The 13,477-nt window shown below is 38.8% G+C and overlaps 1 protein-coding gene across 1 annotated transcript in view; it reads left to right on the top strand.

The window, feature by feature from the left end:
• The window catches only part of SYT1 (synaptotagmin 1), a 369,815-nt gene that overhangs the window by 167,485 nt on the left and 188,853 nt on the right, over positions 1 to 13,477 (top strand). The window lies entirely within an intron of this gene.

The following is a 13,477-nucleotide window of genomic DNA, read 5'->3' as shown; positions in this document are numbered from 1 at the left end:
CCTGGACCTAAGTTTATTTGTGTGGGTATAGCACTAAGTCCAACCAGCGCCATTGAATTTAAATCATAAACTACAGGTTGGTCTTTTTTCTTCAGAGATGAACATTTACTATGCACTAGACACTTCTCTAGGTTCTGGGAAAGTAAGTTTTGGCCCTCACAAAGCTTATATTCTAGTGGGGGAAAAGATATAATCAGTAAGGAGGCAAATGTATATGGTACATCATGAAATGGTAAATAATATAAGGAAACAGCAGGAGAGTAAGTGGGGAAGGGAAGGGGCTGGAGGGTAAAAGGTTATGATTTTTTAGGATTATCTGAGCTGATTTCCTTTGTGAGGAAACCTGGAGGAAGTAGGGGAGCAAGTTCTAAAACCTGTGTTATACAAAGGCCCTTAGGCAAGAATCTGCCTGGAATGGCAAGCAGCTCAGTGTGCCTTCGGTAGAATAACACAAGGTAGAGAATGGCAGAAGACAAACCTGAGGCCCTGTTATATGGAGCCTAGTGAATTGTTCTAAGGAAGCTGGGTTTTACGCTGAGTGAAATAAAATGCCTTCGCAACATTCTGAGCAGAGGTATCCCATGATCTGACATAGGTTTTCCTTAAAAATCACTCTTGCTGTTGTGTTGAAAATGTGCTTAGAGAGGCAAGGACAGAAGATAGAGCAGGCTGCTGCAATCATCTAGATGAGAGATTCACCAAAGTTATGAGAGGTATTCTATAAGGACACTGGAAACTACATGAAAACCACAGGGGATCAATTTCTTGTCCTCCCAGGAATTAACGACTTGTTCATCTGTTTGTCCACCTTTAACAAATCCAAGTGCACCTGAGAGACGCTCTTAGCTCAGGGGTCAGTAATTTCCATTCCCAGCATGAAGCTCCATAACCTAGGGAACATGGAGATGGTCCAATAGAGCGATCCCTAGGATGGGAAACACAGGCTCTCAGGTTCTCTCCCTTGCTCTGCTGCTGAGCTGATGGACTGATTTGGGTACCTTTTGATATGACTTTGAAGTCATAACTACAGGGCAAAAACCAAATACATCTGTCATGGGGGCAAACTCTCACTTGAATATTTTATCGAAATGCTTGCTCTAAAAGAAATGTGTTAGAGGGAGGCAGAGAAAGAAAAGACCACCACCAAATCAAACGCATATTCTGCCTTGTCTTCAACACCATTTCCTTCTCTGGAAGAGTAAACAATATGAGAAGCAATGGCAATGTTGATAACAGTGAGATTTAATGTTCCCCGTGTATCCACACACCCACTCTCTCATCTCCTTTAGGCCTTCACCCAATAGCATCTTCTTAATTAGGACTTCCCCAACCATGCTATTTAAAATTCTAACCCATTTGCCCCACCCAATCTTTGCCAGCATTTCCTGTCCTCTCCCTTGCTTTATTTCTCACTGTCTTACTTAGCACCATCTGAAATGCTATGTATTTTATTATCTGTTTTTCAGTTGCTCTGGCTCTCTCCAAAATAATATAACCTCTATGAGTGCAAGAAGTTGGGTCTGTTCTATGCATAGTTTCATCCCTGGTGATCCTTAATATATACAGGGCACTCAATATCTATTTGTTGAGTGAATTAATGAATGAATCAATGTTGATTTAACTTATATCCTGAACCACCCACTCTTAGATTTTGAGGCCTTAACGTGCTGAAAATTTAAAACATATGAAAAAATTTAAACAACAACGTCCTACTGTATGGCATAGGGAACTATATTCAATACCCTGTGATAAACCATAATGGAAAGGAATATGAAAAAGAATGTATAAATATGTATAACTGAATCACTTTGCTGTACAGCAGAAATTAACACAACATTGTAAATCAACTACAATAAATTTTTTAAATTTAATTTCTAACACCAAAGAAAGCATCATTTCAATGCTTGACGGTGTCATTCACATTGAAAAAGCAAGTTGTTTCCATATTTATAGTCATAACTCCATCTTTTAGCCTTCTCCACTTAGTGCCAGCTCTTACTTTATACTTTCCTCCCTGTGCATCAGCAGGAAAAGAATCAGCTGGGAAAAAATATCTATGCAACTCTCCCTGCTTTTTTTTTCTTTCCCTTGGCTAATCTTATTTCATTCCTCTTCCCAAGCCACTATCCCATTCCTGTGTTTCTTTCTTGGACACTGGGAATTAGACCAGGAAATCAGCCTTCCTCCATGGAGATTTGCTTTTGACCAGCAACCTAAAATAATAGAAGGTCAGAGGATCTAGGTAACACCTCTAGAAATATTATGTTGCTGGCTCTCTCCTTGATTTAATGGGAAGGAACAACTGAAATACCTAAAATTTTTAAACGGTTTGGTAAATAAGTTTAGGAAAACTAAATCATAAATGCAGCCATTCAGGTTTATGATAAATATTGTAACTGCATATCTTACACTTTCATTTTAATCCATCACAATTTTTACTGCCCGTGTAATTGAAATTTCTAATGGGATTTATACACGGGGAGCAACACTCAACAGAAATGAAACAGATCCCTAAATCAAATTCCTTTAGGAGCATATGTTATATAAAGGTTATCACTTTTGACTTGGCATAATACGGTGATGCTAATGACAGGTAACAAATTAGAATATTAATTGATTTCCGTCTCTGAACTAAAGCTTGGCTCTCTGGCAGATGTGTTTTTTGCAAAATTGATAGCAAACAGCTTTAGTCTGTCACTTGAAATTCCCACTTGTGAAAAGAGAGGTGTCACAATGGCAAGGAGTATGCATGTCATTAGTTGAGTAATCTGCAGAGTCCAGCACGGAGCATATTCAAACCAAATTGCCTGATGGTATCATCACAACACCATGGGGCTTCAAATAAAAAAAGAAAAGGAAATGGTAAATGCTGAGCATTTTTATCTTTCAATTCATTCTGCACACTGTTATCTAAATGAAGCAGACAAGGTTTTTCAGAATGTTTCTTTATTTTGCAACTTTGATTTTAATATGACTAGGGCCATGGTTGGTTTGTAAAGCATGAGCTTGGGTCATCCAAATAGCTGTGATTAAGGTTTTGATATTCATGAGCTTCTTGAAGTAAAGTGCAACTTTCCTGAAGCACAACAGAAAACCAAATAGCCAGAACTTGACTCTGAGTCTAGAATAAGAGCAAGTGGGCTAAGGGTAGTTATGTAATTTGTGCAGAAATACTATTGGATAGACAGTTTAAACGGGGATTAAAAACACAAGCTTTGGTTACAGACTGCATGGGTTCAAATCTTAGCTCTGCCACATCCTAGCTCTGTGACCTTGGGAATGATTTCACCTTTCTGTGCTTCAGTTTCTGCTGGTATAAAATGGGGGTTAAAAATAATATCTCCAGGGCTTTCCTGGTGGCGCAGTGGTTGAGAGTCTGCCTGCTGATGCAGGGGACGCGGGTTCGTGCCCCCAGTCTGGGAAGATCCCACATGCCGCAGAGCAGCTGGGCCCGTGAGCCATGGCTGCTGAGCCTGCACCTGGAGCCTGTGCTCCGCAACGGGAGAGGCCACAGCAGTGAGAGGCCCGCGTACCACAAAAACTAACTAACTAACTAAATAAATAAATAAATAATAATAATAATATCTCCATCATCGGGTAGTTGGGTAAAGGCATCAATGCATAGGAAGTGCTTAGAGTGTCTGGCACAGAGTAAGCATCCTGTAAGTGTTAGCTATTATTAGAGTCTAGTTGTCATTTTTAACAAGTGTATTTCTCTTTCAGAAAAGCCCTCTATTCAGGTCAGACACCCAAACTGAGAAAATTCCGGAAACTTTGCAGCCAAATATTCAAGCACTGCCTTCTTTAAACACAGTCCAAGGATGCCTGTTCTAGGAAAGACAGATTCCTTCTTGGTGTTTCCTCTTCCCATCACCTCTAATTTTCTTTTTTTCCTTTGTAATTTCATTTTCTTACTCCCTCATTCCTTTTAGCCTACAGGTATGCCCAAAAAAGTCCACGTATTTGCAAGTGCCTAGTGAAATTCTATGCATCGTAGGTGATTCAGAAATGTCAGTTTCCTTCTTTCATGCTCTAAGATTTTCTTCTTCCTTTACCTCCTCCATCACCCACCATTCTCACTTCCTCCTTCAGATCTACATCAAACTGATTGGAAACCATAACCTAGATCCTGACATCTATTTCTTCAACTTCCATTAACAACTCAGCTTCTTCTGCTCTGATCTGCATTGTCAAGTACTATTAAAAGGGTCACCAGGTACTTCCTTTTGCACAGTTATGAGGGTGATGGTCAACCTTCCTTTGGTCAGATATTTCTGTGTTGTCATTATGACCAGCGGTCATCATCTGAAAAATCTTGACTTCCAGGAGTCTACTCTCATTTCCTCCTCTTGCTTCCTTCCCTCCTTATTCTCTTTCATTGACTAGTCGTCCCTTTTCATTATCTTTCCTTCCCTGAAGTGGTAGATGTCTGGTTTCCAGGGTACGATGTTTAATCCTGTTGCAGTCTTATTCTCCATGCTTTCCCTGGGCCATCTCATTCCCCTGCTATTCAGATAAGAAATCTCACCGTGATCCTTGTCTCCCTCATCTATTGCACCTCCAATTCCATACCTGCATTCATTTAAGTCCTGTGAAATCTCCTCCTAAAAAACCTCTCAAAACCAGCCAGCACTTTGCTTTTCTCTCTTCCTGGATTCCCTTACCCAATTAACCCTGACACGTTCTTTTTTTATTTTTTTAATCACTCAACCAGTTCAGATGTTACCATTTAGATGAGAAGTTGCCTCATTTCCCAAAGCAGAATTGTTTGAGTCAGCCTTCAAAGCTCTTCATTAAAATCTTTGTCTTGGTTACCTTGTTTTGTTTGGTTATATCTGTCTTTCTCACTGAAATGTCAACTCTTCAGAGGCAGGGACAATTTCTTACACACATTCGTATCCCCCATACTTTGAAAGTATCTGCCACCATGCTAGAAACTATACTATAGGTATTACCATATTACAAATATTAACATTACACCAAATACTGTGGTTCTTGTGCCATGCTTGGAGAAACTATGATCTAGAAAGCAATAGTTTTCAAACATTTTAGCCAAGGATCCCTTTGTTCAAATAAAATATTATACGGAAACCTATGTGCAGCAAGTCGGAGCTGCTTGGTGAGTAAAGGCATCTTCCTCACTCACCCTTCCAAGGTTTATTAGCAGCTACAAAGACACCTGGCTGTATGGAACACAGTTTGAAGGCAGTGGCCTCAACAAGTGGTAGATATATCAATGCTATCCCTCACAGCAATAACCAGTGAAACTCAACAACCAGTAGTGATATGATTGGTTAAATATGGCATAAGCAAATATTCATCCATGAGGAAAAATGCAGTCCAGTAACTTTGTTTTCCCTCATGGGGCTGCAGAATGAATATACTGCTACTGCCATATGTTAGTGTCAAGAACACAATGTTAATTCAAGAAGATAATTTCAAGAAACGTAGGAAGAGAACCCTTAGGAACATACAGTAATACATAGCGTGTGAAGAACAATAATTATTGTAACGATTGCCAATGTTCATTGAGCACTTAGCATGGAAGCATGGGCTGTGCATTCTGTGAAATCAAGCTCCATTCTACCCTGTAAAATCTCTACTAGGTGTGAATAATTATTATCCCCATTTTACAGATAAGAAAGCTGAAGCCTAGTAAGGCACACATGGTGCAGGTTGTAGGTGCAGGGCTGTGTCAGGGAAATTTTTGCAGTGTTTTTGCCTTCACAAAATATCACAAAGACTGCAAATCACCTCCACTGGTGCTTATCTCCACTGACTTGAAACTCTTAGGGCTCTATGCGCCTGTTCAGAGATACTGGTTGGTATTTGATGTTCATCTCTTGTTATTTGTTTTACTAACTGAATACTTGGAATACAAGTTTAGTACTAATTCAGAGTTTCTCCTTGGCTTGAAAGGCAAGTGTTTATTCACTTTATGTTTCTGCCTTTCTTTTATTGGACTCACTCTAACAGATTGTCATGTGAATAAATAATCCACTGCTACCTAAGTACTAACAGTTAGATTCTGTTGCACTGTATAGATGAACTCCTCAAATATCATCCACTGACTCAGCTTCAGCTCTCATCTGTTGACTCAATACTTCCCACACTTCAGAAAAGCACCGGCTAAAATGTTAAGTGAAATTATTCATTGTTAACCTCTACTAAATTGAGATATCTATGAGAAAAAAGTTACAATGCTGATGAGTGTTATTTTCAGAGCAAGTGCTTTGCAATATTAAGTGACTTCATCAGTGCAATGCTGAAGGAATCTATTTGGAACAAGGACACTTAGAGATAAGGGTTGCAGTTCACAGCACAATGTAGTGATTCATGCTTACACTCAATAAATGGTTTAGTTTATTTATATCATTTTTCAAGTTTAACTCTGATTCAAAATGTAGGAAATGCATATGTGTATATGTAAATACAATGTGAATTCAATGTGTGTGTATTAAGAGTTACCATGAAAAACTTAATCCTAGGGCAGAAAGTCAGTTTGGTTCTTAAAATTTTGAGTTGGCACTGCCCCTTACAGGATATTATGAATATTCATTGGGCCGTTTTTATTGTGCTGACAAATGGGCATTAGGGGCAGCTACTGGCATTTAGAGGCCCTGGGCCCGGGAACCTACACATCTTCCAACATGTGAGACATTTTCACACAATGAAAAGTTGTTCCACATTCTGCACAAATTTCACAATCTCCCTGGGATGTGCATATAGAAGGAAACCCTGTTTATAATTATCTGAACCTAGAATGACTCGACATACAATGTGAAAGTGTTTTTTGCGTGGCTCTGATATAAACTGAATATTCTAGCTTTTATTCTAATGTTTTCCTAACCTCTGAACTTTCACTTGCTCCTGACTTTTTGCAAATCTTCTGTCTTACTTCACTAATTCCAAACATCCCTTTTAGCAGTTGCAAGCATTTGATTACTTCATCGCGTCTTCTAGTAAAGTTTTGTCTGAAGATTTTTACAGTGAGCTGTGAATTATTTCATTACAAATTACTTTATTATTTCTCCTATATTATAGTTAGCACATTTTATTCATGTGTAAAATTTATGTGGGTATGGTGTATTATCTATTATTTACTCTGAGTAAAAGGATTGTTATAAAATATTCATTATACTACTGATTTTAAAGAGCAAGTGTGTAATCTGACTCTATCAACATCCTATATTCAACGTATAAACCTAACAAAATTATAGGCTACTGATGCTGTATTTCAGGAAGGTTGTTTAAATGTGTCCTTGAATTTTGTTTCCCTCTTGGAAGCCTATTATGCAGAAAATTCCCCCAAGACATTCATGCCTTTAAAATTAATTAGTGTTGTGAGATTTTATAAGCCTCCAAAGCATAGGTAATACAGAGAACAGTAAGCACGTTAAGCCACCAAGTGAAGTTAAGATCTCAGCGAAGTTTCTAGACCTTATTTAGCTACATTCCATTAGCATTTCAAAGATATTAAGTAAACACACCTAAGAAAAACAAGGGGAGTGAACAATATTTTGGACCTATATTAAAAATAGCTCAGGAATCACCTTGCTGAAACACTGTACCAATAGATAAATACATTTAAAAATCATTTTAAACATCTATTTCTCACCACATAGAAGTTGCATGTCAAAATACAGGGAAGTCTGACTATAAATGCAAATCTATAAAGAAAACAGCAAAAGGAAAGAAGCTGAGAGACTGTTGTTTTCTCCTATTCTAATGACTATGTAGATCTTTTATTGCACTGCTGACCTGTCAGGTTTGTGCCAGTTTCTATTAAATTTGATAAAGAATTTAGAAGCGGAAACCAGAGGGAAATTATGCGATGTGCCATTATCTTTTTAGCCCTCGGCTTTATTTTTCTTTGTCTTGATTTTCGTTTCTGAGAATACTATAATGAAGAGATTTGAACTTGTTATCTTCTCAGTCCACATGCTCCTCACTCTGCCTTTTAAGTGAACTTAGATAACTTTGAAACAAAGATTAAGAAGATATTGGCCCATTTAAAAGTTTCCTCACCAAGCAACACTTCCATTGAAACCACTGTCCTGGAGGAATCTCAAAATCACTTCAACCCTCTGCCTTTTTCTCTTTCAAGCTTTTTACCTACATACAAGTTATTTTTAAAGGCAACAGTAAGCTGCAAATAATAGAAATATATTTGACTAACAATTATGCCATTTATGGAAAGGAGTGTGTACCTGTCCACAAAAACTTAGAAAAGAGCCAGGATCTCATGGTAATAAACTTTAATTGATAAGAGTTACATGGTTCAATGCCTTGCAAGTAAAATTTTATTGCAATAATTTTTTTTCATAAGGATTTGGATCAGATTCTTTAAAATCAGTAAACTATTGCAGCAGATTAAAAACACTGCTGATATATACATATTACCCCCTAAATTCTTCTGTACACTTCAGTAGCCTTAAGTTTTAAGACTTTGACCATAATTCTAAATTAGTCACTCAGAGGCTCTGGCCCAGTATTAGTTATTAACCCGCAGTAGGGGAGCACTGTTTGCTACAATAGAAGGCCAGAGGGTGAGCTCTGGAGTTGTTCTGCCTTGGTTCAAAGTCCCAATTCTGCCATTACTACTACATGACCTTGGGCAAATCATTTAATCTCTCTGTAAAATGAGGATAATAATAGTACTTACCTCTGGGAAGGTGTGAGCAGTAAAGTATTAATATACATAAAGTGCTTTAAACATTGTCTGGAATATAACATGGGCCATATTCAAAATTCATAGACTTAATGCCTATTTATATAGCTCCTACTGTGTGCTAGGCTGTGTATGCCACACTTAGGAACTAAACTAAAGCACATCATTTTAACTGGTTTCTGGCTTCAATAGCATTACAGGCTCAGAATTTTTCTACCAGAAGGACCTCTAAATTAAACGGTCTCAGCAAGACATCAGCAGTATTGTAAGATATGATACGGTTTTTGCATCCATTCCAGTCTCATCTGCAATGATTCACCCTCACACAGTTTGTTTCGTCACTACAGAGACCCTTAGAGTTACTGAATTTATTCTGCACATTGTCCCATGCTTCCAGGTCTTTGCACAAACTCTCTCCTCTGCCTGAAATTGCTTGCTGGCCACTGCTTGTCTAGCTGGACTACTTTTAGTTATGCCTAAGGACTCAACTCTTTTTAAAAGGTCTTCCTGTCCTCATGGTACCAATCCCGTAATCTAATATTCATCAGCAATTCTCCCTCTGTAATAAGTCTGTGCTTTACATATGTTCATAATTTTTACTTTCTATCTTACTTTTGTGTTTTTCTCTCTTAATATGAGCCAGTCTACGTGAGATCAGAACACTGTCTTTTCATCTTTGTGTCTCCAACCTCAGCACAAAACTTGGCTCATAGCAGGCAGAATTATTATTCTCCTTTAGCTCAAAAGATCCTACATAATTATATTAACAAGAAAAGGACTTCCAATCATAGATACAGAGGACAGACGGGCAGAAGCCAGAAGCAGGCGGTGGGGTGGGGAAAATGGGAGAAGGGGGTCAAAAGGTACAAACTTCCAGTTATAAAATGAATCAGTCATGATGGACGGATGGGGAAGTAAGTTACAGCATGGTGACTATAGTCAGTCACACTGTATTCTATGTTTGAAAGTGGCTAAGAGAGGAGACCTTGAAAGTTCTCATCACAAGACAAAAACATTTCTAACTGTGTGTGGTGATGGATGGTAACTAGACTTATTGGGGTGATCATTTCACAACGTATACAAGTATTGAATCATTATGTTGTACACCTGAAAGTAATATAATGTTATATGTCAATTATATATCTAGTTTAAAAAGGGCTTCCAAAGGGGTATCACTGGAAAGGGGTAATAATTATAATCAAAGGTGAAATTCATCATCATGCTCGACTAAAGATGAGCCACGCTCCACATCCCTTTTGCTTTCCCCTCAACCTCTCAGCCCCTCACAATCATCTTTTCTCACCTTTGATTTTTCTCTCCCTTTGCTCAGCCTTTGTCATCTGCTGTTTTGTTGTCTTTCCTCCTTGCCTGTGTTGTATCAAAATCTTAGGAACTGTTTGATTCTCTTTGGCCTGGTGGCAGCCCAGTCTGATTCATCACTGAGATACAAACCGCCACCCGATCAGTCCTCAGAGTACACAGCTCTCCCCACAAGTATTTTTATTCAAGTGGAGACCTGGGACGTAATACCAGTTTCATGTTTTCGTTTTTAAAATAGTGCATGGTCCTGCCATGCCCAGGAAACAAGATGAGCTCATTTCTCTTAACGATTGCTGAACCACACAGCCCGGTTTCCTGTGCGTTCACCGAGAGGGTTCAAAGGTATCGCTAAGTGTTGTGTTACAGCAGCTTTTCCCACACTGGGTACTTCTGTGAGGTTTTCTCTGCTGAGTAGCTGTTTATAGGAAACTTGTATGAGTCTCCCTGTTTCACTTATCAGCCACACAAAGCACAGCCCTTTGGTCTTTTGGGGACTGTTGCTGCCGATAAGGCCACAACGGTGGACACCATTTGAAGTGGTGCTTCCAAGTGGCCTTGCCAGCCATCTTCTGCCCACACTAATTGGAACTGTTCCATGTCACCTCACCTTTCCACAGCTGCTGTCATCCATCCACCTGTCTTTTCCATACCTGTTAATGTGGCTCTGATGTGATTTACCTGGCTGTCTTCCAAGTCCTCATCAGTAGAGACTCTGCTTTGCTATTTTGCATTCCGTAGCCTTCACCTCTAACAGCAACGCTACTCATGTGAAAGCCCAGGAACTCTTGTAGGAGTTCGAGTTTGATGATCTTTCTAAGAGTTGAGCACCACGTGGTTTCACCAGTGCTTCAATTACTGGAAAACGGATCACTTCCCGAGTCAGTTCTGCTGCTTTTATCCTCCATTGGAGCTCGATGCACCTTTGCTTCTGTCTGGATTCCCGGATTTGGCCATTCATTCAGCCAGGGACAGTGGACCTGTCTGTACAGACACCCAGTGCCGTGTGCCTCAGACACCCAGTGCCATGTACCTTATCCTTACTGATACTCTCTTCTCCCTTGGTTCCTGACACTTTAATCCTCTTTCTTTTTGAGTGTTCTTTTTCTCTTTGCCTCCTTCAGTCACTAACAGATAGGTACTTTCCAAGGATCTGCCTTTGGCATTCATCTACTGCTATGATTTCTTCATGATTTCAGGACTTTCAGTATTCTCTTTATGTAACTCATACTCTAAACTCAATCCCCAGTCTTGATGTCTTTACTGAGCTCTCCCCTTTTGTTAAGTTAACCTTATTAAGGAATGATTTACACACAATAAGATGCACCCACTGCAAATGTACAGCTCTGTGCATTTTGACAAGTATATGAAATGTAATCACCCCTCAAAACAATGCCTCTAGTCCCTTTCCAGAAATTCCTGCCCTGGTTCCAGGTGATAATTGATCCAGGTGATAATTGATCTGCTTTCTGTCACTATAAATTATTTTTGACTGTTCAAGCATTTCATGAAAATGGAACTATGCACTGTGTAGTCTTTTGCATGTGGCTTCTTTCACTGAGCCTAATGTTTTTGAGATTCATCCATGTTCTTTTATATACCAGTAATTCATTTTACTGCTCAGTATTCTGTTGTATAGATATCCACAGTATGCTTATCTATTAATGAAAGTTTAGGTTGTTTTCAGTTTGGAACTCATAAGATAAAGCTGCTGTAAATATTCCCGTGCAAGTCTTTGAGTTGATATATGTTTATGTTTTCTCTTGGGGAGTACCTAGGTGTGGAACTGCTGTGTAGTAGTATAGAATTTATTCTTCTTTATGTAAAAAAAAAAAATTGTCAAACTTTTCCTAAAATGACTGTGGTATTTACATCCCATCAGTGATGTGTGAGAGTTCTAATTGCTCTGTGCCCTTGTCAACACTTGGCATTGTTGGTGTTTTTAATTTTAGCCATTGTATTACAGGTATTGAGTATATCATTGTAATTATAGTGTGCATTTCCATGGTAACTCAAAATAGATTGTAGATCTAAACATAAAAATTAAAATTGTAAAACTTCCAGAAAACATAGCAGATAATTCAATGGTCTTGATAGAGGCCAAGTTCTTTTTTCCCAGCTTTAGTGAAATATAATCGATAATATAACATTGTATAAATTTAAAGTGTACAATGTGTTGACTTTATACAAAATGATTACCACCATAGCATTAGCTAATACTTCTATCTCATCATATAATTACCATTTCTTTTTGGGCTGAGAACATTCAAGATCTACTCTTAGCAAATTTCAAGTATATAATACAGTATTATTAGCTATAATCACCATGCTGTACGTTAGATCCTCAGAACTTGTTTGTATTATAACTGGAAGTTTGTACCCTTTGGCCAGTAACTCCCCATTTCTCCTATCCAGCAATAGTCTGCCTAAAAGGACACCAAAACCATTAACAATAAAAGAAAAAGTTGACAAATTAAACTTCTTCAAAAGTAAAGACTGCTTTTTTGAAATGCAGCATTAAGAAAATAAGGCAGGGGGCTTCCCTGGTGGCGCAGTGGTTAAGAATCCGCCCGCCAGTGCAGGGGACACAGGTTCGAGCCCTGGGCTGGGAAGATCCCACACGCCACAGAGCAACTAAGCCCATGCACCACAACTACTGAGCCTTCACTCTAGAGCCCATGAGCCGCAACTACGGAAACCCACGCACCTAGAGCCTATGCTCTGCAACAAGAGAAGCCACCGCAATGAGAAGCCCGCGCACCGCAACAAAGAGTAGCCCCCACTCACCGCAACTAGAGAAGGCCCGCGTGCAGCAACAAAGACCCAGCACAGTCATAAATTTATTCTTTTTTTCTTTTTTACAAAGAAAATAAAAAGGCAAATCATAGACTGAGAGCTCTAGAGTCTCTGCAATACATATATTTGACAAAGATGCTGTTTCTGGAATTTTTTTTTAAACTCTTACAAACCAATACAAAAATGAGCAGAGATTTGAATAGATATTCAGTCAAAGAAGATATACATGACCAATAAATTCATGTAAGGATCAGTTGCATGATCATTTACATTCAACCTTTTTAGTCATTAGGGAAGTGCAAATTAAAACTACAATGAGTTTCATTTTTAAAACTCTCTTTAAGATCCATTCATCTGTATATGCCATTTGCATATTTTACTAAATTGAAATTTAGTATATCTCAACTAAACTCACCTCCTTTTTCCCCCCCAAAAAATACACACACACCTCTACCCTGAAGCTCAAAACCCCAGCATCATCTTTGATTCTTCCCACGTTTTGTCCCCATCGTCCGACCAGGTAACAAGTCCTACCGCCTCAATCTCTGCCTTCTCTCCTCTCTATTCTCACTGCCGCTTCTCTATTTGGGCCGTCCATCTGTATTACAGTTATTAGGACCTCTTAAGAGATTTTCCCATAATCATCTTCCCCTGGTGGCCAATCCATTGTACATAAATCTTCCAGTTGTTTCT

The sequence above is a fragment of the Mesoplodon bidens genome (assembly GCF_964165515.1).
Source record: "Mesoplodon bidens genome assembly, chromosome: 11".
In the NCBI taxonomy this organism is placed as follows: domain Eukaryota; kingdom Metazoa; phylum Chordata; class Mammalia; order Artiodactyla; family Ziphiidae; genus Mesoplodon; species Mesoplodon bidens.
The sequence above is the reverse complement of the archived record's forward strand: the minus strand, read 5'-3'. Positions and strand labels throughout refer to the sequence as shown.